The sequence below is a fragment of the Schistocerca cancellata genome, unplaced genomic scaffold, assembly GCF_023864275.1.
Source record: "Schistocerca cancellata isolate TAMUIC-IGC-003103 unplaced genomic scaffold, iqSchCanc2.1 HiC_scaffold_426, whole genome shotgun sequence".
NCBI lineage: Eukaryota > Metazoa > Arthropoda > Insecta > Orthoptera > Acrididae > Schistocerca > Schistocerca cancellata.
In genome coordinates, this window is record NW_026046443.1 from 4,924,154 (window position 1) to 4,927,438 (window position 3,285).

At 43.1% G+C, this 3,285-nt stretch overlaps 1 pseudogene; it reads right to left on the reverse strand.

The window, feature by feature from the left end:
• Positions 1–531: 531 nt before the first annotated feature.
• Positions 532–649, reverse strand: LOC126124786 (5S ribosomal RNA; annotated as a pseudogene).
• Positions 650–3,285: the final 2,636 nt, after the last annotated feature.

Genomic DNA, 3,285 nt, shown 5'->3' on the forward strand with positions numbered 1-3,285 from the left:
GGCTGCCGTTGTTGTCCACCACGGGTGAACAGTATTTTGTATTGAAGGACAATATCCGTCTCTGCTATTGTCTGTAACTGCATCCCTCTCACTTTCGCCTTCGTTTACTACTTGTCTCACTGACAGCACTGCACTCACGTGTGTGACAGAGCTCCTATATACAGAGAAGTCGTAAATAATATGCACAGAGGCCGCCATTTTTTTTCCCCAGAATTCGCAAGGGAAATACTGTCGCCTGTTGCCTAACACAAGACATGGATTTGTACTGACATTATTGCAGAATATCTAACATGTTATTTAGTATACGACTAACTAAATTAAACTAAACTCCACTCGAAGAGGCCATGAAGGCCCAAAGGTACCGACCGGCCGCCGTTTCATCTTTAGCCCACAGGCGTCACTGGATGCGGATTTGGAGGGGCATGTGGTCAGCACACCGCCCTCTCGGCCGTATGTCAGTTTCCGCGACCGGAGCCGGTACTTCTCAATCAAGTAGCAGGTTTGCCTCACAAGGGCTGAGTGCACCCCGCTTGCCAACAGCGCTCGGTAGACGGGATGGTCATCCATCCCAGTGCTAGCCCAGCCCGACAGCGCTTAATTTTGGTGATCTGACGGGAACCAGTGTTACCACTGCGGCAAGGCCGTTGGCTTAGTACATTTAATGCGAAGTAAATTAAAGTGTGGCTTCATACAGTATATAGGCCGTTTATTACAAAGTTCGGGAAAGAATGGGAATCGACCAGAAAAAATATTTTTTGTGTTATTTTAGACGTTCATTTTCACGCAATTAATAATTAAACGTAAGAAGATTATGATATCGAATTTGTCAATTTACATTTCAGCTCCATAAATGAAGTTCACATAAAAGTAAAATAAAAGTTTATAACAGTGAGAATCGAACTACCGATAGTTTGATTTATAATCTTGGAATGCTACTAGTTTTTTAAAATATTTTCTGTATTCTTGTTTTTTTTTCTATTTTATTGCAATTTCTCTATCGGATTTCTTTTTCTTAATGCCTGAAATAAGGAAAAGACTTTTCTTTCAATTCATTTTAATTTTTTATTTATTCACTTATTTTTGAAATTTCGGTTTTTAGGGCCGCAGTCAGCTACAAGTTGGAGGAAACAAGTTGGGCAGGGGTCGAATCCCGAGGCCTGGCCACGATGCTTCACACTTTCCGCCGCCATGCTCCACCCTCACACTGTTCATATTAATTTTACTTATTTATTTATTTCATTTTTTGTACACATATATACGTACTTATTGAGCTACATTCGACATTGCGAGAGGAAAGCGGAACATTTTGTAGGTATTAGTGCCCACGAATTTTCAAAGTCTTTTTTTCTGCTCAAGACAAGTGAAATGAAATGACCGTATGGCAAAGACAAACGAAATGAAATGATCGTATGGCATTGATGGCCGGGGGTCTCCATCTGGGGTAGCTGGACCGTAGAATTCCAAGTCCTTTCAGTTGACGCAACATTAGGCGGCTTGCTTGTCTATGATAATGAAATGATGGGGACAACACAACACCCAGTCCCCGAGCGGAGAAAATGTCCGACGATGCCGGGAATCAATGCCAGGACTGCTACATGGCAGTCAAATGAAATAGCCACTCAGCCAAGTGGGCGGACTAACAAGACAAAGAAATCCTTAGGCACGGTATGCTACAGACTGAAACAGTTTTTCAAAAGTCTTCAAACCAAAACTCTAATCCCAGAAAGCACTGTGAACATACGAATAAAGGGAGATCTGTGAGGGGAAAAAATGGCATGGCAGCTGATCAGCTAATACGCGCAGATTCACCACTGGCCTCTCTCTCTCTCTCTCTCTCTCTCTGTATATAGACTGTCTAGCGTCTGAGCGAAAACAATATCGTATCACTTTTGTCCGAAAGTTTGCACAGGTAAATATAACTATGTGTTCGTTTACTTGTTTGTTGTTGCGAGTCAGGTTTGTACAGGAACGCAAAAGTGGACAACTATGAGAACTATGGATTTCATAAATTCAGTTCATCTACGAACTGAGCTACTGGACGTCGAAAGTAATGTATGCAAGGATCGCAGTCTCAGAAAATGACTCCTGGAGCGCTGTTGCCGATGAGCTCCAACGCACGCCTGTTGCAGTATACAAAAAAATTCCCAAGTCATCACACCTACGCCAAATGCGAGGCAGGAAAGCTAAGTAGCAAGGTTGATCTTTATCCAGATGTCTTGTGTTTGATGTCAGGAGTTTTATACCATCTCAAGGCGTGCCTGAAGCACGAATTGATAGTGTAAACAGTGACGTGTCCCGCTGAACGAGTATAAACTTTGTACACCTTTAGTAGGTCATTAAAACAACGTAATGTGCTAGCAGTCAGGTGCACTACTCTGGCAATTCCGAGAAAATCGCAAGAGAAGTTTTACTCGTCTATTATATGGCCTATGCATCTGTGAGTAGGTGGGGGACATCAGAGTTCATGGTGATCAAATGGCTTTGATACTTTGCAATTACGACGAAATATGCGAGTGTAGAGGAGTATATACACTGTATAATGGACGAACAACATAATCTTACAAAGAGTCGGAAATACAAATCTTAGTTTCAAAATTTCGTGTGAACGTGGCCGGTTGACCCTCAAAGAATGCGCCGACACACTCCCTGCTTTCATCGGATCGCCGTGGACTTTCGTCCCGACGCATTGCTTCTCGCATCCCAAATATTTTCAGTATATTCAAGTCTGGTCATCGGCCTGTCAACAACGAAAATCTCTGTGAGATGAGGACCAAAATGTTCACCATCAGTTGGCTTCAAAATCGCTGTGAGTTTCGAGTGCTATGACGTACCGTGCAATAACCATTTCACTAGATGCCCTTTCCTTTGCTAACTCTGAAGAGACATGCCCGTCAAATGGTGACATTGCTGCGGTTATTATCATAAAATTTTCTTACGATAAGAAATCGTTCTTCCAGGATCAGCAATTCCATACTGCTTCTCATTTATTATTGGCAATCTGACATTCGCCGCGCGGGATTAGCCGAGCGGTCTTAGGCGCTGCAGTCATGGACTGTGCGGCTGGTCCCGGCGGAGGTTGGAGTCCTCCCTCGGGCATGGGTGTGTGTTTGTCCTTAGGATAATTTAGGTTAAGTAGTGTGTAAGCTTAGGGACTGATGACCTTAGCAGTTAAGTCCGATAAGATTTCACACACCTTTGAACCTTTTGAGCCTGGCATTCACCTGAAATGTCAATTTGCATAGTGACTCACATAAGACACAACACCCCTTTTATTTCGTGAACGGC